This window comes from Erinaceus europaeus, chromosome 1 (assembly GCF_950295315.1).
Source record: "Erinaceus europaeus chromosome 1, mEriEur2.1, whole genome shotgun sequence".
Lineage (NCBI taxonomy): Eukaryota > Metazoa > Chordata > Mammalia > Eulipotyphla > Erinaceidae > Erinaceus > Erinaceus europaeus.
This window is the reverse complement of record NC_080162.1, coordinates 152,916,717-152,943,770: the sequence shown is the minus strand read 5'-3', so window position 1 is coordinate 152,943,770 and position 27,054 is coordinate 152,916,717. Positions and strand designations below refer to the sequence as shown.

Genomic DNA, 27,054 nt, shown 5'->3' with positions numbered 1-27,054 from the left:
TTCCCAGATGTGCCCGTTGAAATACAGGATTAAGAACTAACGCGTGTGCCTTTAGGGTGGGAGTGTGCATCTGAATTATTCATAAAATGTCTAGAACTTTCAGGCGAGTAGTCAGGACATGTCTCTTTTCAGGGAACATAGTGATTTTGCTTAATTAAATGGCCGAACGCAAACAAAGTGGCAAAATGAGACAGTCTGAATATGACCAGGTCATAAAATATTCGTGACTGAATGTCTAGAAATAGAATAACTCAGTGCGGTATTTCTCCCAGTCCTAGAAGTTCTGGGGCTTTGCTTTTTTTTTTTTTTTTCCCTTCCAGCTTCTCTCGATCCATATCATTTGAAACTGTATCTGCTGTTCCAAACCAAATCAGTGCAGCCATTGCCACCTCTACATGTTTCACTTTGGACTGTGTCCAGTTAGCCTGATGATAATCCTTCAGCTCCAATACTCCAGTGAGAAATTTCCTAGCTCACAGGGCTTCTTAGTTCCATTTCAGTAACACATCTCCTAATAAAGTTACAGAACCTAGATATAGACCAGGGCACATGAGATAGAGCACATGTGCACATGTATTCATAAGTTAGGGAAAATATATATTCATTAAAGTAAAAGAGCACAATAATTAGCAGTGACTGAGAAAGCGAGTAGAAAGACCTTAAAAAAAAAAAAGACACCATAAAGTACTTAATCAAATATTTTCTACTTATACCTAGATACTCACCTCACCTACTTCCTATTTCATTTCCCTCAATCACTCTAAGGCTAACCTTGTCAGATAAAGTAAGGACTACAAAAGCTGGATAAGGCAAGAGACCAGCACACTCTAAGGATGGCTCCATTGATCACCACCAGGCCACACCATTATCTGGGGCCCTATTCAGGGAATCCTGGGATTCCCACACAGATATGTGATGGGCCTAGACCTGTAACAGATCCCTCTCTCCATCATCCCTGGTCATCTCCCTCAGGAACAACATCATAAATTTTCTTGTGGCCCTCTACATGACTTTGCCCTCAATGCAGAACAACAATGGGAGAAACTGCCCCACTCTCCAGAGGCTGGATCAACATACTCTGCCACTCGAGGAAAAGTGGTCCTGAAATGAGAGCAGCCTAAATGTTCCTATCTATGATCATGGAATTCAAGTTCAGACTTACAGGGATCCAGAGACTATATAGGATTCAGTGCTAAATATGAATAGATATGAGCCCTAAGTCAGATCAATGGGGTTTACATTTAACAGTATTTATACACTTTTCTCATATTTGGGAGCTCTCTGGCCTGATCCAGGTTTCTTGTCCTATTCCCAACTCTGACATCATCTTACCAGACAATACTCTTATCCCACCGGATGTTGGCTGTAGGACTCAGGAAAAAAATTAATAAAATTAAGGACCCCTTGAAATATATCTAAAATAGACTTCCCAGCTTTTTCCAACATGAAGACCTCAAATCTCACCTGCTATATTCTTACCTTTTGATTCCTGATTGTTAAACAATTTTTCTGCTTATATTTTTTTAAAAAATTTACTGATTTAATTAGTATCAAGTCCATTGGCTAAGAGGGGTACAATTCTCACCACTAGATTTCTGCATCCTATCCCCACCACTGGAAGATTCCTTATTTATTTATTTGTTTATTTATAAAATGGAAACATTGACAAGACCATAGGATAAGAGGAGTACAGTTCCCACCACCAGAGCTCCGTATCCCATCCCCTACCCTGATAGCTTTCCTATTCTTTAGCCTCATGGGAGTATGGACCCAGGGTCGTTATGTGGTGCAGAAGGTGGAAGGTCTGGTTTCTATAATTGCTTCCTTGCTGAACTTGGACATTGATAGGTTGATCCATACTCCCAGCCTGTTTCTCTCTTTCCCTAGTGAGACAGGGCTCTGAGGAAGTGGAGCTTCAGGAAACATTGGTGGGGTCATCTTTCGAGGGAAGTCCAGTTGGCATCATGGTAGCATCTAGAACCTGGTGGCTGAAAAAGAGTTAACATATAAAGCCATACAAATTGTTGATTAATCATGAACCTAAAGGCTGGAATATAAAGATTTGGGGTCTCTGTTTGGGAAATAGCTAGGAGGTCTATTTCAGGTATATTCCTGAGGGCTCATGACTTTATTAGTTTTTGCCTGAGCCTGGCATCTGATTTCCTATTCTTTTTTCCCTCTGGGAGTATGAATCTATGATCGTTATGGGGTGCAGAAGATGGAAGGTCTAGTTTTGGTAATTGCTTCTCCACTGGACACAGGCATTAGCAGTACAGTCCATACTCCGAGCCTGTTTTTGTCTTTCTGTAGTGAGGCAGGGTGTTTTGTGCCTTAATGCTTAGCTACCAAGTTACAGATGCTGTCATGACGCCAACCTGACTTACCCAGGCAGATGACCTTATCAATGTGAGGAACCTCTCATCTCCAGAGCCCTACTCCACTAGGGAAAAATAGAAACAGACTGGGGGTATTGATCAACCTGTCAACACCCATGTCTAGCAGAGAAGCAATTACAGAAGCCAGACTCACATCTTCTGCTCCTCATAAAGCCCTTTGGTTCATATTCCCAGAGGGATAAAGAATAGGGAATCTTCTATTGGAGGGGATGGAACATGGAACTTTGGTGGTGGGAATTGTATGAATTTGTACCCCTCTTATACTATAATTTTGTTGATTATTATTAAATTATTAAATATTATTATTAAAATATTAAATATCATTTAAAAAAGAATTTAGAAATTGTTGGTATTCTTCTAATTCTGCTTCTAAAAACCCCTTCTGTTTCATTGGTTTAATCCCCCCTGCTTAACACTGTATTCTATTTACATAACCACTGTTAACAAAGCACTGCCCTGCCTGCAGGGCATTGGTTTAATCCCCACTGGTTCATGATGTCTTTTTGCTCCACCCCTCTCATAGTACACCCTGATTTGCACCAGTCACTTTTCGCTCCACCCTCTCTACGTCACATCTGTTTACACCCTACTTGGCAAGTATATATATATAAGGACAGGATTGTGATTAGAGTTTAGTTTAGTTTAGTTTAGATGGCTTAGATTGTGCTGCTTTCTGCATGAATAAAGAGATACTGTGTACAGCTCAGCCATGAGTCTCTGGTCGTCTGTCTCCCGCTCGTGAAGCTCAGCCCGGCATAAATAGCTCGACGCAGCATGATCCTTTCCAACTCTTTCATCTAACTGGGAAAGCAGGCAGACTGTGCATCATGGGTATTACACATATGGCATGGTTTTACTTGTGGTAGGGCAAAAGACTTCCAGCAGCCAAATTAGTCCAGGTAGGGGATGGTGTCTCTTTTGCTCTTGCATTATTCTCAACATTGTCTTCACATCTGTGACAGATTTGAGAATCTGAACCCCGATGAGCAAATCTGTTTTTGATCAGCCAAGGCTTCTTGTCAGATTCTGCTGGGTTGGAAGCCCTGGGTCAAAGTGGCAATGGCTTAAAGGTAGGAAAGTAATGAAAGGTTGGGGAGAGGAGTCAAGGATGAACCACTAAGAAGATAATGAGGCCCAGCTAGAAAATTCCCTTTTCCCCTTGTGTATTGATGGCAGGGTGCCAGAATATTCAAGTCTCCCCATGAATTCTTAGCTTAACACTGAGTGACTTCTTGAGATAATTCCAAGTTCCACACTGCTTCCATACCTGTAGGAGGCCTTCACCATAACAAATACAATCACCACAACCAGTGGTTGAAGGTAAAAAAGGAGACCTGCCTCTTTCAAGATACTTTGAACCAAACTAAGGATTTTGTTAACTAGTTTATAGTAAATTCAGTTACGGTATATATGTAAAATTTCCCAGTTTTCTGCAAAACACTCTCACCCCCAGCCAAGGCTCACCATCATTCACCAGGACCTGAAAGCCCCTCCTCCCAGAGTCCTATAATTTGGTGACATAAGGATTTAACCATCAGAATCCCACTGTCAACTTAAAATGCCCAGCTTTTTGAAGCAGGCTGATAGGAAGAACAGAGTAAGTTCTTCTTTGAACAATGATATCCTTTAAACCCTGAGCACCTTAAGAACTTAAAAAATGATAATTGTCAAATCCTATATTTTGAATCTGATTGCAAATTTTCCTTAGAAGGTGACGTCTGTTGTCACAAAATACAGAACACTAAGTGTTCCATTTGGGTCCCTTTACAGTAAAATGGCAGATTATTTTCTCCAGATGTCTGGGGCTCACTTCCAGCCAGTAGAATCCCATGCTAACCACCACAACAGCTCAGCAGGATGTTTTGTTTGAAGTTCACAAAAATTAAACTGTACACACGTCAGAAAGTGACAATACTGTGCAACATGAAAATAGCTGGAGAAGCAAGATTATTCATCTATGTTTATAACTCTGCTAATTTATCACATTTATCTATGACTTCACACACTGTCTTGCAACACATTTTAAAGTGTGTTTACAGTATACATTTCCTTTCACATATATTTAAAGCACTGTTTTGTTTTTTTAATCTAGCACACAGATAACTAACATTATTGGTGACATTAGAGCTCAGTTCAAATTGACATGTTTCTGTCTTGTGCCTTAGTCTGACAGAACACAGCTATTTCTATTTCATATAAGAGGACAAATGGAGAATCATTCTTTCCCAAAAAAAACAAAACAGGTGTGTTTGTGGTGGTGAGGAAAGACAGAAAAAGAGAGAGGGAGAGGGAGAGCAAGAAGGAGAGGAAGAGGGAGAAGGAGAGGGAGAGGGAGGGAGGGAGGAAAGGAGAGAGAGAGAGAGAGAGAGAGTACTTTAAACATGTTCCCTTATTGGTTCAATTCCAGTAACCCAAAGTCTTGATCTACCTTCTACCCCTATCTACAGTATGTGTGTGAAGGGGTTTTGAATGAAGAATCTTTCTATAATATATTTCTATAATAAAAGCACAATCAGAACTCAACTTGGAACTTTTGGAATATAAGATGATCTAATTATACTAATTGATAAGACACCTGTATGGGACGACACAGTCCTTTGAAGGCAAAGTAATCACTGATGATAATAAAAGTAGGTTTTTTTCATATGAATGATCCTATTTTTTTAACCAAATTATGGGTCAAAAATAAAAGTGCATTGAAATGGGCAGAGCACTAAGAAACCTTCAGGGAACTCTGGTTGCTAAGGGAACCAGGTCTGTTATCTATGAACACAGAGTAAAGCTACTTATGTGGAGCCAGGTTATAAAAAGTAGACAATTTTATCATCATATTGGAGGAAAGCATATAGAATAAAAAGAAAATAGAATTACTACAATACAGTCCCTTATGATACTCTGATACAAAGCACATGTCCTTAAACCTCCTAGCTAATGCTTTAGCTATACCAGCCATTCTGTTTAATGCAAGTACCTTGCTTATAACTGTGAATGCTGTAATGTACTTGAAAGCCGAACATCTGTTTAAGGGCTTATCGTTGGGTATTGTTGCAAAGCACCTCGGTTTCTGGGGGCTTTGGATTTGTTGTCACCTGGTACCCCACTGGCAAACTGTGATCAATTCACTTTTGTGAGCCTCTAAAAACAGACCCGAACCAAAACTGAGTTCACAGCAAAAGAGACTGCTTATGCTTACTGGAGACCCAGGAACAGCTTTCAAAGCCTCTTTAGAGTGAGACTGCATCTAGCTTCAGATCAGCCTATTCTTCAGCTACTGCTGAATGTCCCCCAAGTGGCAGAGGATATATTGTCATCATGAAGAATTGTGGTCTCCTCCCTTCACACTATTATTATTGTTGTTGTTATTATTATTATTATTATTATTGGGCTTGAAAGCACCCTGTGTGCTACTAAAGATTTAAAACCTACACACATTTTCAGTGACCCTGGTTGGTGGAACCAGGAGTCAAGGAACCCTCCTCAATGGGAAGCCTTCACTGACATTCCTCCTGATGAAGTGACTTCGGGATTATGTTTCAAGTTTTCAAGGTAGTTCCCTAGGTATAGCGGGAGGGAAGTACCAGGGAGAGGAGGAAGCAAGCGGTGTGTATAGAGGATATAAACAGGTAAAAAAGAGGCACATGAAGAATGCGGGGAAATGTCAAGATACCTTAACCTGGTGGCCAAGGGAAGTGTTGCATGAGAGAAAATGGTAATCAAAAACTTATATTAGACCCTAGGAGATTTCAGCATAAGAGACATAGAAAACTGCTTAAGTGTATCAGGCTGGGAGAATGGCATGCTCAGATTTTGGATCTTTCAAACTTCATTTATCTTTTAGTTTGTAGAATCTGTTGGAGCAAGAGCAGCCCTGAGGAAGTTATATTGACTGAGCATTGTGTTTATCACTAAAAGGCAACTCAGTGGGTTACATCTTTGAGTCATATTTAAATGATGGGAAAATGGGGACAATTCCACGTTCCATTCCGTGTTGAGGCTTAAACCTACAATGTCTCACATTGAAGCTGCTGTGAGCCTTGAATCCACAGACTTAAAAAATTAGTTCTGCTGTTGTAATGGGCACCAGGCTGGAGTGAAAGTATGGTAACACAAACAGTAGATGACATAAAAGACTTACTTACATGGTCAGGGAGCTGGCTAGTGTTACAGCTGATTGAACACACATGTTACAATGCACAGGGACCTGGTTTGATCCCCTGTTCCCCACCTGCAAGGGGGAAAGCTTTGCAAGTGGTGAAGCAGGGCTGCAGATATCTCTCTGTCTCTCTTCCCCTCTATCACCATCTTCCCTCTTGATTTCTGGCTGTCTCTATGCAATAAATAAAGATAATTTTTTTTAAAAAAAGACATATGGTAAGTAATATTTATGGCAGTAAAGGTGAGGCAAGGCAAGTTTTGAAAGCTGAGCAAGAATTTAACAGAAGTACTGGAAAGATAGTTAACTGGGAAGCGTATGTCCCTTACAGTGTGTGTGGCCCAGGTTTGAAACTGAATACCACAAGGGACAGCCATAGCACCAGGGGGAGCTCCAGTACTGTGGTGTCTCTTTGTCTCTCTCTGTCTCTATCCTCGTTCTCTCTGAAAAAGCTGTCCTGAGAACTGTGAACTTCATTTTTACAATACAGCAGTTCTGCAAGAAGAAAAAAAAAGTATTTAACAGGACTAAAAAGACCAGAAACACAGGAGCAAGGCTATAATAATCTAACCCTTAGTGGTGTGCTTGCAGTGGGCATTAATGGTGATAGGGTGAGAGCTGAATAGTAGATGGAGGCTGACAGAAGTGGAGGATCAGAAGAACAACAGGGGTGTAAAGGTGGTGGATGGTGGGTTTGGAGAGAATGTGTTTGGAGAGAACAGTGGTAAAGCTATTAGGAATAGCACAACCCTAAAGCAAGGCAATTGCTGAGAATCTAGAAAGGAGACGATAGCTTATGAGAACCATTTAGGAAATTAAATTGGCAAGACGTGGTTTGGATGATTATGCAGTTTAAAAAGGAAAATGAGTCTAGAATTACTTTGTGCATATGCTTGGGTGACCAAGTGAAAGAACGACAGTGCCATAAACTGAAATAGGAAAGATAAGAGAAATCACAGCAAGCTCAAGGGAGAACATAATGAGCTCAAGCTTTGCAATACTGTGTTTGAGGTACCACTGTAAACATGTGATTTCAGGCCACCTAGTTTTGGGGGGACCCAGTGTTGCAGAGATAAATGCTAGTCAGTGCCATCCATGGAAAAGATCAGATGCCAAGATGAGGGTGAATAGAAAAGAGATTTTCAGGAAAGAGAGGTGATACACAGTGGAAAAAGAAACAAAGGGAAAAAATACCTGAACCCCCAGCATTAACTAAAATTACATGGTTTATATTTGAACATGAGGACAGAAATGAACAAAAATAAGTTTGAAGATCCACTTCTGATTTAAGTTCTCTTTTTTTTTTTAATTTTTTATTTAAGAAAGGATTAGTGAACAAAAGCATAAGGTAGGAGGGGTACAACTCCACACAATTCCCAACACCCAGCTTCATTAAGTTCTCTTTTAAAGGAGCTTAATCGGGGAGAGAGGATGATGTCCAATAGCTACTGTGAAAGACACCTGTATTTCTTCTCTCTGGTCCAACATCATGTCCAACATCTGGTCCATCTGTGCCTGTGGGATCTGTGAACTCTAGTAATGGAGATGCCCTCTCCATATTAGACAATGCCTCAAGCTTTCAGTTTATGTGACCTCTAAAATCACTGACTTAGCCCTGTTACCCTAGGACACTGGCTTCCCTGTCACCCATGAATTGTGTGGATCTTCTCTTTGCCTTTCTCATTCACTCTCCACCTTGCTCTGACCAGATGTTTTAGTTGTGTCAGGTAGTGAGTGAAATACTGGTTTTTTTTTTGGTGGAGGGTTGTTTGTTTGTGTGTTTGTTTTGTTTGCATCTGTCAGGTCTCTGTGGTCATCCTGCACCTCCTACTAAAGAGTAAAGCTCTTGCCTAGAGTCAAGTCATATAGCTTCCCTCTCAGACCTATAAAGATTCCTTTTTCTCTTCTGGCCAACAGGTGAATTTTTTTTTCTCCAGCTTCTCTTGCTGGGATACTCTTTCTCATTTCTGGCTTCCTTCAGCCCCTCTCACATCTTATAAATTCTACTAAATATATCTACTAAATTCCTCCTGATTCAAGAAGGGTCTTTGTTCATTGAACATGGTAAGGAGGGAATTAGACAGTTGAACTCATATATTGCCTGTGCATACCTAACCCACATTCATGAAAAAGGAAGTTTGTTGTGAATTTCTTTAAATTTGTTTTTCAAGATGTTCTATTTCAGAGATTTGTCAAGGTCTTGAAAGTGGTGTACCTGGTTGAGCACACACATCATCATGTGCAGGGACCCCTATTCCCCACCAGCAGGAAGGAAGCTTCAGGAGTGGCAAAGCAGGTCTGCAGGTCCCTCTTTCTCTCTCCATCTATACCTCCCCCTCACTTCTCAGTCTCTCTCTGTCCTATCAACTTAAAAATAGACAGAAAAAAGTGGCTGCCAGGAGCAGTAGATTCATAGTGTCAGAGCTGAGCATCAGAATAACTCTGGTGGCAATAAATGAACCAATAATAAATAAATGAATAAATAAATAGTAAAGGTTCATTTAAATCATATAAGAGAGGGAAAAGTAGAGAAAGAGACTGAGCACCACTCTGTAATATGCACATTTGTGGATAGAACCTGGAGCATCACTTTATCTAAGCCCTGTGCTTTACAAGCTGAGCTATTTCTTTGACCACACTTTAAGCTCATTTTGAAAGACTATGCTCTAGTATTTGAACATGTGGTTTCTTGAACACCTGAATTGAACTTGGAAGGATAATGTCTTATCAAGCCTTGATTTCCTAGGGAAGAGCTTTTTTAGAGTTGTCTTGGAAGGGTACATTTCATAATACCATTAAACAGCATCATTAAAATGAAGCCCAGGTTCCTTTTGAAGTATCAACCCTTTATATGTGTCTGTTGTGGTTAAGATATAGCATCCTCAGTACCCTGTAGATCATGACTAGACTGAGTAATATTAAAAGTTATCCTCAATGACTATTGTGAGGGGAGATGACCTGCTCACCTGCTCAATCCTATCAGACTGTAGATTGAACTGCTGATTAGACTCAGTGTCACGTTTGTAGAAAGTCAAAGATTTCCATGTGGTTCCTCATTCCATCAATATCTTTTACTGAAACATAGTAGATTTCTGGAGGTTTATTCCACTTTCCCACTTTCCCTTTGTGTTGTTTTTGTTTCCTGTCACACCAATAGGATTACCCCTTCTTAACAAAGTCCCAATCAATGCCTTTCCCTAATTGTCAGCAATACCTGTTCTTAACAGAGTCCCAATAAATATCTTACATTAATTGTTAGCAAGTATACTACTCTGGGAATTATGCCTTTTTACCCCACATTCACATACTTCTTATTTAACTTCAAAGAAAAAAAATAAACAGATTTATCCCATTCCTGGGACTTTTTTTTCCTAGACATTCCCTGAGCTTACTCCTCCATCTTTGATGTTACCCACTTAAAATGAGACTAGAGTGAGGGACAGGCTTCTCCACTTCCATTTTTACTGCCCTCACTTTACTTAGGAACACTACTTCAGAATGTAGCTTAAAACAGTTTAGATGTTCAATTTTTGAGAACTGAATCAGAAAAACCAATTTAAAAGCATAAGTATATTGTTTAAGAATCGTTCACAGTTTGTGTAATTGCTTTATGACTTCAGTTTATGTATAAAAACATGAATTTAAAGAGAAAGTAAGAAGATCATGGGTTTTTAATCTGTAGGAATAACCATAACCACTGACGAACAGCTTAGCAAGCAAAGGTATTGAGGATAGGTTTATAAAGGCACTGCCTATCTAGTCAGGGAATCCTTGGATTCCCATATAGTTATGATGGACCTAGACCTGTAACAGATCCCTCTCTCCACCATCCCTGGTCATCTCCATCAGAACTAATATCATAAACCCTCCTGTAGGCCTCAACAGGACATTGCCCTCATTGTAGAATAACAATGGTAGAAACTGTCCCCCTCTCTGGAGGGAGGCCGGGACAACATACTCTGCCACTCGAGGAAGACTGGTCCTGAAATGAGTGCAACTTAGAATGTTCCTAGCTATGACCATGGAATGTGAACTCAGACTAACGGGGATGCTCAGGTTACACAGGCTCCTGTGCTAACTTTGAATAGACATGGACCGTACCTCAGATTGGTAGGGTTTACAGCTAATGGTATTTATAAACTTTTCCCATATTTGGGAGCTTCTCTCTGCCCTGATCCAGATTTCTAGTCCTATTCTCAACTTTGACACCATTTTCACAGACAATACTCCTAGTCCACCTGCATGTTGGGTTAAGACAAAAATTAGTAAAATCATGGACCCTTTAGAATATAGCTAACTTAGACCTACTAGCCTTTTCCAAAAATGGAGAACCCAAATCTCAACTGAAACCTTTAGATTCCTGATTATTAAACAATTTGTTCTGCTTTATATCTTAATGCTTTTTCAGCCACCAAATTACAGATGTTACATGATGCTAAGCTGACTTCTATGAGCAGATGACTTTAACAACCTCACCTATCCAGAGCCTTGTCCCACTAGAGAAATATAGAAACAGGTTGGGGGGTATTGATCAACCTCTCAACACCTATCTCCAGTAGAGAAGCAATTATTACACAATCCAGACCTTCCACCTTCTGCTCCCCATAAAGATTTTTGGACCATACTCCAAGAGGGATAAAGAATAGAGAAACTTCCAGTGGAGGAGAGGGGATATGAAACTCTCTCTGGTTACCACCAGAGATTGTATGGAATTGTATCCCTCTTATAACACAATCTTGTCAACTATTATTAAATCACTAATAAAAAAAGAAAAAAAGGCACTGCCAATTGAGTAAAGCCAAATGTTAATGAGATGATAACTGTTTTCCCAAGAACAGTCCTCAGTCTCTGTAAAGCTACTTTCTGCCTGGCCCTTCAATGGCCCAGGAGATACTATGCAGAACCCATGAAATGTAGTCAGGGCACTACAGACAGAAACTTCCCTCCTTCCTACTCACTCAGCTAACTCAACCTTACCAAATCAAACTCACTTAAATCTTGCAAGCATTCTGACATAACTATCCACATCCCCAATGCAGTATCTGCATCTACAAAATGTATTTTGACTGGATGAATTAAGAATAATGATCACTTGTAAGTTAAACATATTGTATAAACATGTTTATATGTGTTACACAGTAAAGACACCAAAATGAAGGGATAGGTCTGGTACTGGAAGAAATACTGAGAGAATAATGTTGGTATATATCTTAAAGACAGCAGTGACTGTAAATCAAGGTTGCATTATATTCACCAGCTTTAATAGAATATTATTGTATTTTTATACATACTTCATAAGCAAAATTATGAGCAAAATGATAAAATTCACAGGATAATATATCTAGAGAAAGCAAAATGATGGACTCTTTTGTCTCCTATATAACACTGTGTACATTTACTAAGATCAGTAAATTCACTGAGCTTAATAAAACTTAGGGTTCCGTGACTTCAAAGAGTTCAGACTCTGAATAAGCCTTTCATTTGAAGCAGCACTTTCCAAAATGTTACTTGCCTGGCAATAAATTTCACAATTATTTTGCAAGCACTCAAAATCCAGAAACAAAATCCCTTGAGTGGAGAAGCCACAATAACTCATGACATCTAATAACACCATCTCTGACTGATTCTTTTGTCTTGGAACGAAAAAAAAAATCCTCCAATTTCTAGCACTATTACAACGTGTGCCATTAAAACTAAAAGCTTTAGACTGTGTCTGGAGAGTTCTATTGAATGAGATCAAAAATTAGTTTAATAAGCTACAAAAATACATACATACATATATATATATATATATATGTAATGTTTGAATAGTGTGCCTGCCCCAAGAAAAAGATGAATAATTTTGAGAATAGCTTAGGTGACACAGAGGTGAGTTCTGTTTGATTTTTGTTGTTGTTAAAAATAGCTGGAGTTGTTGTATTGCACCCAAGTAAAAGACTCTGGGGTAGGTGGGGGCATGGAGAGTACAGGTCCTGGAAAAGGATGACAGAGGACCTAGTGAGGGTTGTATTGTTATGTGAAAAACTGAGAAATGTTATGCATTAATCTCCCAATAAAGGAAAAAATGTTAAAACAAATAGTTGTGTTTATTCATTACACTGCCAAATGTTAACAAGTTTGATAATGTTCAGTGTTACCAAGATCATAATGTAGACAGTTGCATACTGATAAATTCTATTAGTAGGCTTTACGTTTCCTTTTAATCATTTTATTGAGTGGCTAATGGCTGACTGTATAGTTATTGATACAATTTTTCATCTCCCCATGATGGGTGTCAGAAAAATACTCTCACCTCCAACTTTGGTCCTTTTCTACCATCATGCACCAAGACTCCAAAGTCAACCTCCTCCGCAGTTCCCTCCCTCCTTTCCTTCCCCAGAATGATCTGTTTTGGTGAAAAAAACCCCACAAAGTCCAAGTTTAACACTGTGTTTTTTGCATTCCACCTCTTTTTTCCTTATTCTCCCTCCCCCTCTCTCTTTAATTTTTATATATAAAAAGGAAACATGGACTAAACCATAGGATAAGAGGGGTACAAATTCACACAATTCCCAAACACCAGAAATCTGTATCCCATCCCCTCCCCTGATAGCTTTCTGAGTCTTTAACCCTCTGGGAGTATGGACCCAAGGTCATACTTGTAGGATGCAGAAGGTGGAAGGTCTGGCTTCTGTAATTGCTTCCCTTCTGAACATGGGTGTTGACAGGTCAATCCATACTCCCAGCTTGTCTCTCTCTTTCCCTAGTGGGGCAGGGCTCTGGGGAAGCAGAGCTCCAGGACACACTGGTGGGGTTGTCTGTCCAGGGAATTCCGGTTGGCATCATGCTAGCATCTGGAACCTGGTGGTTGACAAGAGAGTTAACATATAAAGCCAAGCAAATTGTTGACCAATCATGGACCTAAAGGCTGGAATAGTGCAGATGAAGAGTTGGGGGCTCCTCCACTTTGTAAATAACTAGTAGACATATTTTAGTTATATTCCTAAGGGCCTGTGGCTATACTAGTGTTTTTTTTTTTGTTGTTGTTGTTGTTGTTGTTTTCGTTTTCCCCTGAGCCTGAAATCTGATATACCGGTGGATCCAAGTTATTGTCTGGGGAGCTGATGTCATGATTGGAAAAAGGATCAGAAAGATGGATTAGGGAAGAGAGTAGGTCCCTAATATGGGAAAGGGGTATAAATACTGGTGACTGTAAATCCCATCGACCTGATGTCATCTGGGGCCCATAATCAGCTTAGGAACCTATAATGACTTCTGCATTCCTCTAAATCTGAACTCTCATTCCATGGTCATGAGTAGGAACATTCCAGGCTGCACCAATATCGACCCATCTTCCTCAGGTGTAGCATAGAGTATGTTGTCCATCCTCCTTTCGGAGGATAGAACATTCTCTACGTTGTTGATCAAGTTGAGGACATGGTCCTATGGGGGGCCACAAAGGGGTCTATTGTGTTGTTCCTGATAGAAATGACTGGTAACAATGGAGAGAGGAGCTTATTTGAGGTCTAGGCCCATCATGTTTCTTTGGTAATCTCAGGACTCCCAGCTGATGGGGTGACCTCGTAGTGACTAAAGAGTCATCGTTAAAGTATGCCAGTCTGTTGCCCTTATATAGCTTTTGCCATCCTTGCTTTGATAAATAAGGTTAGCTTTGGAGTGAGTGAGAGAACTGTAGTATGAAGTAGGTGAGGAGGGTATCTAAGTCTAAGTAGACACTATTTCATTATGAACTTTATACTGACTCACTACAGACTATTATGTATTTTTGCGTTCAGGTATATATTTTGCCCTCATTTATGGATACATGTGAACATATGCTCTATCTTATGGTAACTGGTTTATATCTAGGTTTTGGGGCTTTGTTAGGATGTGAAACTCCTGAAATGTAATTAGAGAATATTATGAAAGGAAAGGTTTCGCCCGAGTAATGAGAGTGAAGGGTTGACATTCCATGCCTGATTTCTCTGGACACAGTCTGAAGTGAAGCATGTTGATGTGGTAAATGCTTCGTTGATTAGGTTGGGATAGCAGATAGGATATCATTTGGTATAAATTGAGTGAAGCTTGCAGCAAAGTGAGACCCACCCTAGAGGTTCCAGGACTGGGGGAAATATAGGCTCGATATAGGAAGCAAGAGGTTCCTGCTGTCTTAGGATTTAAGAAGACAATAGATAGTTATTGATATAATCACATTATTTGTCAATAGGGTTAACTTTGAAATAACCCTTTGTTAGGATTTGCTGTATTATACACAACATGACCATAATTTTTGTCCTTTGACATTATTTATGTATAGCTGTGCCACTGGCTGATTCTGATCTACCTGGTCTAAGCTTTTAAGAGAGTCAACATATCAAAGACTCAGCTAATGTATTTTAAAAACTCAGCCTGTGATTTAAAATGCTTCAGACATTCAAAAATTTTTCACCTCTCATATTAATTAGTGATTTATATGACTACAAATTAATAGGAGTGTACATAAACACCATTTCTACCACAAAAAGATTGTGTACCATCCCATTCCCCAACCCCCCTCCCTCGCCCAGTAAAGCTGAACATCCACCCTTACCCTCAACCCAGGGTTTTTACTTTGATGCCCTACTCCAAATTTAGTCAGATCCTGCTTTGAGTTTCCCTTTCTGTTATTCTTTCTCAACTTCTGTTTATGAGTGGGATCATCCTATACTCTTTCTGACTTAACTCACTTAACATAATTCCTTCTAGCTCCATCCAAGATGGTTCAAAGAAGGTAGGTTCATTGTTCTTAATAGCTGCATAGTATTCCATTGTGTATATATACCACAGCTTTCTCAGTCACTCTTCTGTTGTTGGGCACCTGCGTTGTTTCCAGGTTATAGCTATTACTAATTATGCTGCTATGAACATAGATGTACACATATCTTTTTGGCTAGGTATTATGGAGTCCTTGAGGTATATCCCTAGGAGAGTGATTACTGGGTCATATGGAAGGTTCATATCTAGTCTTGTGAGAGTTTTCCAGACTTCTCTCCACAGAGGCTGGACCAATTTACATTCCCACCAGCAGTGCAGAAAGGTTCCTCTGTCCCCACAGCCTCTTCAACATTTGTTGCTGCTGTCCTTTTTTGATGTAAGCCATTCTCACAGGGGTGAGGTGGTATCTCAATGATGACTTTATTAGCATTTCTCTGACAATCAGTAACCTGGAGCAATATTTCATATGTTTGTTAGCCTTTTGGATCTCTTTTGTAGTGAATGTTCTGTTCATATCCTCTGCCCATTTTTGGATGGGGTCATTTACTGTTTTGTTGGTAAGTTTGCTGGGCTCTTTGTATATTTTGGTGATTAGTCTCTTGTCTGATGTATGGCATGTGAATATCTTCTTTCATTCTGTGAGGGGTCCCTTGTTTGTGTGATAGTTTCTTTGGCTGTGCAGAAGATTTCCAATTTGATGTAGTCCCATTGGTTTATTTCTGCTTTAGTCTTCCTTGCAATTGGGTTTGTTTCATCAAACATGTCCTTGAGGTTTAGGTGGGAAAGTGTTCCACCAATGTTTCCTCTAAGTATTTGATAGTTTCTGGTCTAACATCCAGGTCCTTGATCCATTTGGAGTTGATTTTTCTTTCTGGTGAGATAAGGTGGTTCAGTTTAATTCTTCTACATGTTTCAATCCAGTTTTCCCAGAACTATTTATTGAAGAGAGCCTCCTTCCTCCATTTAGTACTTTGGGCCCCCTTATCAAAGATTAGATGTACATAGATGTGGGGGTTTAGTTCTGGTCTTTCAATTCTGTTCCACTGGTCTGTGTGCCTATTTTTGTTCCAGTACCATGCTGTTTTGATGATGATGGCATTATAATATAGTTTAAGATATGGGAGTGTGATGCCTCCATTTCTGTTTCTTTTATTCAAGATTTTTTTGGCAATTCTTGGTGTTTTCTGGTTCCCGATAAATGACTTTAGTTTTTCTTCTATTCTCTTAAATAAGGTTGGTGGAACATTGATGGGTATTGCATTAAATTTGTATATGGCTCTGGGGAGAATATTCATTTTGATGATATTAATTCTTCTAATCCATGAGCATGGGATGTCTTTCCATTTCTTGGTATCAGTTTCTATTTCCTTAAATAGTGCCTCATAATTTTCAGTATACAAGTCTTTCACTTCTTTGGTTAGCTCTATTCCTAGGTATTTTATTGTTTTTGCTGCAACATTAAATGGGAGTGATTTCTGGATGTCTTCATCTTCAGTTTTAGTATTTGCTTAAATAAATGCCACTGATTTATGTACATTGATTTTGTAGCCTGACACCTTGCTATATTGCCTAATAACTTCCAGTAGTTTTCTGCTAGATTCTTTAGGTTTTTCTATGTATACTATCATATCATCTGCAAATAGTGAGAGGTTGATTTCTTCCCTTCAATCTGTATTCCTTTGATTTCTTTCTTTTGCCTGATCGCTATGGCAAGAACTTCCAATACTATGTTGAAGAGTATTGGTGATAGTAGAGAGCCCTGTCTAGTCCCTGATCTAAGGGGGAATTCTTTCAGCTTCTGTCCATTAAGTATGATGTTGGTTGTAGGTTTGCTATATATGGACTCCACTATCTTGAGGAGTTTCTCATCTATTCCCATTTGTTGTAGTGTTTTGAGCATGAATGTGTGTTGGATTTTGTCAAAGGCTTTCTCTGCATCTGTTGAGATAATCATGTGGTTTTGGTTTGACTTTTATTGATGTGGTGAATGACATTGATTGACATACATATGTTGAACCAGCCTTTCATTCCTGGGATAAATCCCACTTAGTCGTGATGAACAATATTTTGATATACTGCTGTACCTGGTTGGCCAGCATCTTGTTTAATATTAAGGCATCTATGTTTGTCAGAGATATTCGTCTGTCCTTTTCATATTTTGTTGTATCCTTATCTTCTTTTGGTATCAGGATGATGTTGGTTTCATAGACGGGGAAAGGGAGTGTTCCTTTTTCTTTGCTTGTGGAAAAGCTTCAGAAGTATAGGTATTAACTTTTTCCTGAAGGTTTTGTAGAATTCGTTTGTCAAGCCATCTGTTCCAGGACTTTTGTTGTTGGAAGATTCTTAAATGCTTTGATTTCTTTGTCTGTGATTGGTTCATTTAGATTTTGTAGTTATTGGTTCAGTTTTGGAAGGACATATGCTTCTAGGAATTCTTCCATTTCTTCCAGATTCTCTACCTTAGTGGCATATAGTTCTTCATAGAAGTTTCACATGATTTTTTGGATTTCTGTGGTGTCAGTTGTGATATTTCCTCTATAGTTTACAATTCTATTTATTTGAGTCTTCTCACCCCACCTTTTTTTTTGTGTGTGTGAGTCTGGCTAGGGTTTGTCAATCTTGTTTAATTTTTCAAAGAACCAACATTTGGCTTCATTCATCTTTTGTGTGGTTCTCTTATTTTCGATGTTGTTTATTTCTCTTCTAATTTTAGTGATTTCTGTCCTTCTGGTTGCTTTAGGGTTCCTTTGTCCCTCTTCCTTGAAGTCCTTAAGGTGTGCAGTAAGGTCATTTATTTGAGCTTTTTCTTGTTCTTTAATATGTGATTGTATGGCTATGATTCCCTTTCAGTACTGCTTTAGCTGTGTCCCAAATATTTTGATAGTTTTTGCATTCAATTTCATTTGTTTCCAGGAACATTTAAAGTTCTTGCTTGAATGTCTCTCTGACCCAGCAGTTCTTAATCAGTATGTTGTTGAGCTTCCTAATTCTGTTACTTTTAGTAATTTTTTGTTTGTTGTTAAAGGTTAACTTTACTCCTCTGTGGTCTGAGAAGATGCTTGGGATGATTTCAATGCTCTTGAATTTGCTGATACTGTCTTTGTGGCCTAACATGTGATCTATCCTTGAATATGTGCTGTGTGGATTAGAAAAGAATGTGTATTCCAGTTTTGGGTGTGAAGAACTCTGAAAATATCCAGGAGGTCTATTCTGTCCATATCTTCATTTAATTCTCTTGTTTCATTGTGGACCCTCTGCTTTGTTGATCTGTCAAAGTGTGGGAGTGGGCTGTTAAAGTCTCCCATTATTATTGTCTTATTATTTTTGTAGTTCTTTCAGTAGGTGTTTGATGTATTTAAATGGCCCCTCATTGGGTGCATAGATGTGAATAATTGTTAAATCTTCTTGGTTGATTGATCCTCTATCCTATCTTTTATTACTTTATTTACTTTAAAATCTATTCTGTCAGAGATGAGAATGACTGTTCCTGCCTTTTTTGTGGTCCATTAGCCATATGATAGTTTTCCATCCCTTCACTTTAAGCCTGTGCTTGTCTTGTTGGGTCAGATGGGATACTTGCAAGCAGCATATGGTTGGTATTTGTTTTCTATATATCCTCCCACTCTGTGCCTTTTAATGGGTGAGTTTATGCCATTGACATTTATTGATATTATGGATTTAATGTATTGTAGTGAAATTATTTCACAATTTTTTATTTGCTCTGATATATAGCAATTATCATCATGATGTTCTTGTTTATAAGAGTTCTTTTTGAACATTTTTCAGGGCAGGCTTGGTGATGGTTGCCTCCATTAACTGTTGTCTGTCTGAGAAGTATTTGATCCCTCCATCTAGTTTGAATGAATGAAAGTCTAGCAGGATATATTAACTTTGGTTGAAACCCTTTTCAATTCAAGGCTCGATAGATATCTTGCCGTTCTCTTCTGGCTTTTAGAGTTTGAGTGGAGAAGTCTGCTGATAATCCAATGGGTTTTCCCCTGTATGTGAATTTTTGTTTTTCTCTTGCAGCTTTTAGGATCCTTTCTTTATCCTTACTTCTTTTCATTGTAACTATGATGTGTCTTGGTGTCTTCAGGTCTGGGTGGATTCTGTTTGGGACTCTGTGGGCCTCTTGAATCTTAATGTCCTTTCTGTTGTTTAGGTCTGGGAAGTTTTCTTCTATTATTTCCTCTAGAATGTTTACTTACCCTTTCTCTCTTTCTTCCTATGGCAGGCCAATTATACAAATGTTACTTCTTTTGAGATCATCCCATATGTCTCTGTTGTTTTCAGTGTCTTTCAATCTCTTTTTGAGCTCTTTTACCTCTTTGTTAGTTTTCTCTGGCTCATCCTCTGTCTGACTAATTCTGTTTTCTGCTTTTGTTAGCCTGCTTTCCATACCCTCAGCTTGTTTCTTCATTTCAGTTATAGTATTAGCTTGTTCTGCTAATAGACCTTTTAGTTCAGCTATTTTAGCTTTCAGTTCTCTAATTACCTCAAGGTAGCTAGTATTTTCCTTTAGGGTCTCATCTGTTGTTTCCCTAGTTCTGATAGCCCTTTCCTCCATAGTTGTCTTCATTTCTGTGGTTATTAGGTTTATTATTGCTTATGTATTTTTCTTATCTATGGTTACTTCTGACTGAGTTGGAGTTTTTTCTGGGCTCCTGTCTTGATTCATTGTGGTATCAGTTTTATTTGCTCTTGATTTAACCATTTTTTTAAATTGATGTGTTTTTTATTTTTCTGTTCTGTTGTTCTTCAGTTGTTGTGTTTTGAGTAGACGCCACACTATACTAAATACCTTTATGACAAATGCAGTAACCAACCTTAGAAATTACAACAATAGTAACTGAAATAGGATTAATACAGTCAACCAATAATAGTTAGCCAAACAACACCCCTTGTCCAAGAAAAAAATAGCAACCAAATCCAAAAGAAAAAGAAAGAAATAGGAAAAAAGGGAAAGCAAGAATAGACAATTATGCAAATATACTATCCACTGTAAATTCTAGGGATAGCAAGAGGAGAGAAGGAAGTAGAAAAGAGAGATACACAGTGAGAGAATCCACTCTGAGTCAGATTTCTTCCCCAAATTAATTCACAAACAAGTATCAGTGAATTCAGAAAACAAAAGAAGGAGGAAGGAAGAAATGAAGACAAGAACAAGGAAAAAAAAAGAGCAGTGAAAGGAAAGAGGTTTTTTTTAATTAGCTAGAAGGAGGGAAAAAGGAGAGTGGAGGGAAGAGGTAGAGAGAAACAATTTCCTCTCACAATGGATAGGACACCTAGTAACCTAGCAATGGAATAAACAACAACAGTTAATTTTGGTCAATCTGAAGAAGGAGGGGGAAAAGCAACACACATATTTAATAATATTAATAATAAAATATAATAGAGTAAAAAACTCTAACAGTTATTCTGCAACTTGGACCACTCTGGATTGGCTGCAGACAGCCTGAGCAAATACAGCCAGTTGTATGAAGTATCAAAAAAAAAAAAAAAAAAACCTCCAGGTAGTCTTTCCCAGGCATGGGTGAGGGTCTGATTGGTCAGGTATTTTGTCACTCAAATAGAGCTCCAGAGATAAGAAAATAGAGATAAGGAAAACAAAAAATAGAGATAAGGAAAACAAAAAGGAGAAGGCTTGAAATGACACCCCTGTGAGCCAGGAATCTTGGTAAAGAAAATAGCTCAGTGGGAAGCCTGCTAGGAGCAGCTGTCCAACCCTTGGTGTCTGGTTGTGGGGTTGGGCAAGGGGTGAGCTTCAGAAATAATCAAAAGATATTCCTTTCTTTTTCCCCCTGGTCTCAATTTTCTAACCCAAGAGTGAGCTATATGACTCCTCCTTGGTGTCACCATTAAGGACCCCTTATTTACCCTCCCACTGACTTCCCAATATCCTACCCTATCCAGAGAATCCCAGATCACAAGCTGCTGCTTGTAGGAGCTCAAGCCAGCCACTGCTTCCATGTCACCTTCTTGGCTCTGCCCTCTCTTTTTTTTAATTAAGGGTTAATAATTTATAGTACAATTGTTAACACATGTATACAGTTTCTCATCTCACCAAGATACATGTCTGCAAATCACTCTCATCCTCAGCCTAGGTCCATTTCCTATCTCTGTTTATGAGAATGTGAAAAAAAAGATATTTGAACAGCAGACCAGAGCAAATAGGAACTATAACATATTACATGTATTATAGAAACAAAAGCTAATGAAAATAGAACTGATATTTAAATATTTCAATTAGTTGAAATTATGAACCTAGCTCTATTTGACTCTAGCATTATTTCAAAGTTTGTGTCAACTTTTAAATGTCTTATTTCATGGTGTATGCAGAATATTAAGTATCTCTTTGTGCTGAGTGTGGTAACAAAATCATCATAAATTGATATAAGCATTTAATTTTTTTAAAGTATCTCATGTTATAATTACCCATAATAATTTCCTTTCCCTTGATATGTTTATCTTATTATAATTTTAAGAAGGCTCTGAAGATTTAAACCACATAACCATCATTATTTAATAAACAGAGCAACTAGGAATAGAATTATATTTTTGAATACCACCCAGTGATCTCTTCAACTACCTAGGTCATACAAAAAAAATGTAGTTTGAATGAAAACAGAGATGAATCATAAGAGTAAAATTAAAATGTGAGAAGAATGTCAAGTGTCACTTGAACACTGAAGCAAGAACTGTGGCTTTGTTGTCTATTGTGCAAGAGCTAGGTAATGTATTTTATGAAGCAGAGATAGAATGAAAATTTGAGAAAAACCTTCAACTCCATAATATGATTTGGATTTTTTAGCATATCTATTTAAACTACATTTTTGTAAACATTAAATGACACAGAACATTGCCACTTAAAGTTATTTTAGAGGATAAGCAGTAAAATTGCCATGTGAAATGGAAATGAATACAATTAAAGTGAGTAGTAGAAAAAACTGGTCAACTTCACAGTAAATTCAAAAGAACATATTGCAATATGCTTATTTAGAGAGAAATAAATGATATGAAAGGGATTGCAATTATAAATTAGCATAATTTACCAAGATTAGGTGGCAAATATTTAAAAATAGAATTATATACCTAAAACATAAATATTTTATTTATTGAAAAAAATTGACATTTGCTATGATAATACATTGACATTAACTATAAATCACAATAATTTACAGGGATATTAAGAAATTTCTGATTTCAAAGTCCCAACTCATCTCTGACTTCCTCATTTTTCTCCAACTCAAAGCAATTAGTTGTTTGAGGTGTTTTTTTTTTAATTTCTTGTGTGTGTTTATGCATACGCAATTAAATTGATTTCCCTATGTTTTTAAGTAAAAATATTTATTTGTCCATGTTGAATGACATAAGCCAGAATAAAGAAGAGGAATATCAGATGATCTCACTTACGGGTGGGATGTAAGAAGAAAAGCAAGCGGCAAAACAAGGTGAATCTTCAGTTTATTATAATTATCACAGAAGATTTGAGGACTCATATGGGGTGGTTTTTGGAGGTAAGGTTAGGGACCTCAGTCTCCACAATGAGTCAAGATGATGGCTCTATGGAGAGTGAAGGGCAGTGATAAATTATATTGGAGAAATGTAGACATACATTTTTGAGATGTGCTCAAAAGCCCAGTAAATTAGCAATTCCTCAATAAAATGATATTAGAGTTGGAAAAAAATTATTTTTCTGCACCATATTTATTTGATTTGATGTTCTATTTTTATTGAGAGAGAGAGAGAGAAAGAAAGAGAGAGAGAGAGAGAAGGAGACCACAGCACTGAAATTTTCTTCACTGTGGTGGGGTTTGGGTTTTCTTCATATAGCAAAGTAATGCACTATACGGGTTAGTTACTTCATTGGTGCACCATGTGTTTTCATAACTGTAAACACTCAAAGTATTTATATGTCAATATATATTTGTTCATTCTTTTTAAAATTAAAAGTTTACATTATAAAATCCTGAGTTTGAATTTTGTTCTATTCCAAAGATCCTCAAGTACAATGTTTTTATCATTGCACTTAAAAAAATTCTCTAATTTCAGTTTGTATGCCCTCATTGGTTAAAGAATTATTTAAAATATTGCTTTTCAAAAATTGCAATTAAAAACATCAGATGAGGTGCTGTTGGGAACAGACAATGGATTTTTAAACCCCAGAACAAGGTTCTACCAGTCAGAGGCCACTACTGTGCGGAGACCTGGGGTGTAACTGCTGTTCACCACACCTGATCAGGAGGCAAACCTTTCAGCAGAGGACTTGAGAGATTAGAAGGAAGGAGAATATATTAAACTCAAAGTAATTGGACAGCAGAGCAGTGAGATTTACTTTAAATTGAAAATGACATTGCATCTCAAGTAAATCAAAGAATCATACTGTCAAAGTTAGGGAGTCCCAGTGGATTCACTCCAGCTTCTCTTTAAGGTCAGAGAATTTCTAATATTCACACTCCAAAAGAAAAGGGAATGGAGAAAAAAGATGTGATTGAAGTTTATCAGGAACATACAGGGTGGAACTCAACAGTTTAGATATTTTTTCTTCTTCTCCCTCAGTCCCTAAACTAGTTATTTTGTAATATGGTGTTCAAAACAGAACTGAGAGCTGGCACCTATCCCATCTCTTTAAAACATCTGATGATTTGGGACTTCCGGAGGCATGGCTTTAGAGTAGCAGTAACTGTGTTTTGCTCTCCAGAAGTCCCATGGGGTGAGAGGACTTATAATTGACTGGTGACTCAGGAGAAAATCTACACTCCTGGTGGTCTGGAGGTGTGGCTTTATATTAGGGACATTTTTTCATATCATTCTCCTTATAAATTAGGGAAAAGGGTGAATAATTTCCTCAGAAATCAGGATATATTCAGAAGCATAAGTCTACAGAGTGCTGCTTGGGGCTTGGCTCTGGCTGAGGGTGGAGCAGGGATTGGGCCTGGACTTTTGACACTTGTGACATGGGATCTCTTTGCATAACCTCTGTACTATCTATCCCTCACCCTGTTTTATCTCTTGGTCATGAGTGAGTGATTAAGCTAAGAAATCTACTTATAGTTAAAAAGTCCTCAGGCTCCCATATCCTGCAGGGAAGATAAACATAAGAAGATTTAACAGCCACTCTGTGCTTTGCCTCAGGGACTGAAATAACATGGAAACAACTATTACTTTTTTTTTTTTTTACAACTGTAACTCTTAAGTACCTTACTTGGACACAGGTGAATGCAGGCAAGTGTGATTAGTGGCTTGAAAAGCAGTGAGTGAGGGACCTCATAACACACCAAGTATAATGGTTAAACCCAGATGAAACATTCTAGAAATGAATGAGGACAAAAGTCTAGATAAAAGCCTCAAAATGGCAGAAGCACATAAGAATGAAGACAACATCCTAATACTAATTGATGCAATAGTTAACAGAAGTGAGGAAAGCTTTTGAAAGTAATATCATCAGAAAGAGGGAAACAGCAAATGAGACTTTGAAAGAAAACACTAATTATCTTGAGGTAATTAGAGAACTGAAAGCTGAAATAGCTAAGCTAAAAGGACAACTAACTGAAAAAGCTAATACAGTATCTGAATAGGGTAACAAAATGGATGAGTTACAGAAAACAGCAGAAGGGAGACAGAAAAGAATAAATGATGTAGAAAACAGAATTAGTAATATTGAGGATGAGTTAGAGAAGACTAAGAAAGAAGTAGGAGAACTGAAAAAGAGACTAAGATATACTGAAAACAACAACAGAGTAATATGGGATGACTTCAAAAGAAATATTATACACGTTATTGGCTTACCAGAGGAAGAAAGAGAGGAATGAGAAGAGTTCTACAGGAAATAATAGCTGAGAACTTCCCTACACTAAATAACATAAAGGACATAAATACTCAAGAATCCCCAAAAGTCTCACACAGGATTAACTTGTCTAAAGATATCAAGACTCATCATATTTTGAGTGAAAAGGAATAAGGGTAAAGAAAGGATCCTGAAGGCTGAAAGAGAAAAACAAAGAATCACTTACAGAGGAAAACCCATAAGGTTAGCAGCAGATTTTTCCACACGAACTCTAAAGGCCAGAAGAGAATTTCAAGATATATATAGAGTGCTCAATGAGAAAGTCTTTCAGTTGAGACTATTATATCATGATACACTGTCATTCAGATTAGATGGGGGATAAAAACCTTCTCAGACAAGTAATAGTTGAAGGAGTTAACTATCATCAAGCCTTCCCTGAAAGAAGTTCTGGAAGGTTTCCTATAAACAATCATCATATCATCATAAACATGCCATACATTAGAATACTCTAAAAACTACAATAATTGCATTAAAATATCTCAAATCTATAATCTCAGTAAATGTCAATGGCCTGAAATCACCCATTAAAGGGCACAGAGTAGGAAGATAGATTAGAAAATACCATCTAACCATATGTTATCTGCAGGAAGTCCACCTAAGTCAACAAGATAAACACAGACTCTAAGTGAAAGGATGGAAAAACGATCATACAAACTAATAGACTACAAAAAAGGACAGGAACAGCTATTCTATTTCTCTTTTTAAAAATATCTATTTATTTATTTTTATTTTTATATTACAGAATTACATGTTGATAGGGTTTTGAAAACACATTATTCCTACCACCGGAATTCTGAATCTCCACTCTCCCCACTGCAGTCCAACACAGTTCCCCTAAAGTTGTAAACATGGGCCAACCATCTCTACAACTATTTTTACACATTTATACACAGTTGCCCCTTCTTTATCTGATTCAATATTCTCTTCCCCTCTAAGCCACTCATAACATTGTAGCTACCTCCATATGTCCCTCTCCTTTTCCTTCTCTCTCTCTGTGTGTGCTGATGGAGCTGGAATGCACATCCTATTACTTCTCCCCTGCTGGGACTATGGATCAAGGTTGTTTATGGGGAGCAAATGGTAGGAGTTCTGGCTTCTGTAGCTGCTTCTTTGCTAAGCATGGGCATTGACAAGTCAATCCATACCCCCAGCCTGTTTCTATCTTTCTCTAGTGGACAAGATCTCTGGAGATGGGAGGGTCTAGGACACATTGGTGAATTGTCTGCCCAGAGAAGTCAGGGTGGAGTCATGGTAGTATCTGTAGCTTGGTGTCTGGAATGTGGCATGACCTAAGTTGAATCAAGATGGTCAATGAACAGGAACCAGAAAGTAGAATCAGAGCAAATGAGATTAGGGACTTTAGGGTAGAAGAAATTTAGGAGGACCATCTTAGGTATGTTCCTGGGGACACATAATTATAGTAGTTTTGCATGAGCTTGGTAGCCTGAGGTTGGATAAGAATATTGTCTGACCTTCTACCTTCTGCAACCCTCAACGACCCTGGGTCCATGCTCCCAGAGGGATAGAGAATGGGAAAGCTACCATGGGAGGGGGTGGGTTATGGGGATTGGGTGTTGGGAATTGTGTGGAGTTGTACCCCTCCTACCTTATGCTTTTGTTCACTAATCCTTTCTTAAATAAAAAATTAAAAAAAAATAAATAAGTGATGAAAAAAAAAAAAGAATATTGTCTGAGAGAATGGTGTCAGAGTAGAGAAAAGGGCTAAAAAGTTGGATTAGGGTAGAGAGTAGTTCCCATTCTTACATATAAAAAAATTCTGTGGCTAAAATTAACTACTTACCTCCATCCACCTGCTCCAGGGCCCATATGTAAATACATATTTATATTTAGCTCCAGAGCCTGTGTAACCTCTAAGCCTATATTAGTCTGAGCTTATAGCTCATAGTCACATCTGAGGAACATTG

General features: G+C 38.1%; 1 pseudogene; it reads left to right on the top strand.

The window, feature by feature from the left end:
• Nucleotides 1-20,811: 20,811 nt before the first annotated feature.
• On the top strand, nucleotides 20,812-23,817 carry LOC103107275 (small ubiquitin-related modifier 1-like; annotated as a pseudogene).
• The last annotated feature ends 3,237 nt before the right edge of the window (nucleotides 23,818-27,054 follow it).